The sequence below is a fragment of the Sinocyclocheilus grahami genome, unplaced genomic scaffold, assembly GCF_001515645.1.
Source record: "Sinocyclocheilus grahami isolate Dianchi unplaced genomic scaffold, SAMN03320097.WGS_v1.1 scaffold126.1, whole genome shotgun sequence".
NCBI classification, from domain to species: Eukaryota; Metazoa; Chordata; class Actinopteri; order Cypriniformes; family Cyprinidae; genus Sinocyclocheilus; species Sinocyclocheilus grahami.
The window spans coordinates 2,548,088-2,548,471 of NW_015505305.1; the positions used below are offsets into that span (position 1 = coordinate 2,548,088).

At 30.5% G+C, this 384-nt stretch overlaps 1 protein-coding gene across 1 annotated transcript in view; it reads right to left on the reverse strand.

The window, feature by feature from the left end:
• The window catches only part of LOC107590300 (TRAF2 and NCK-interacting protein kinase-like), a 57,931-nt gene that overhangs the window by 3,188 nt on the left and 54,359 nt on the right, over nucleotides 1–384 (reverse strand). The window lies entirely within an intron of this gene.

Genomic DNA, 384 nt, shown 5'->3' on the forward strand with positions numbered 1-384 from the left:
GGCGGCTGCTGGTCTACATCTGAACCCTCAGTATCAGCCAACAAAAGACATCTAAATCATAACATTAACATTCTTCACAGATGAGAGATGAAAACATATACAAACAAACATTAAAGCTGGAAATTAATTTTAGAGACATATGCATGATTGTAGTAAAGCAAGAGTTGAAAGACACCAAAATTTACATCTAAAAAGACAACAAGAATTACACTGAAACTGATGATGGTCTATTTGTCCTGGTTAAATGTAAAAAAAATTAAATGTATTGGATAGAAAGTTTTAGTTTTGGGTAAATTAATGAAAACAGGTCACATTTCACCCCAAAATCAAGAGAAAACATTGGAAATTATATTTTTTGCATGAAGAAAAATCAAGCATATTTTA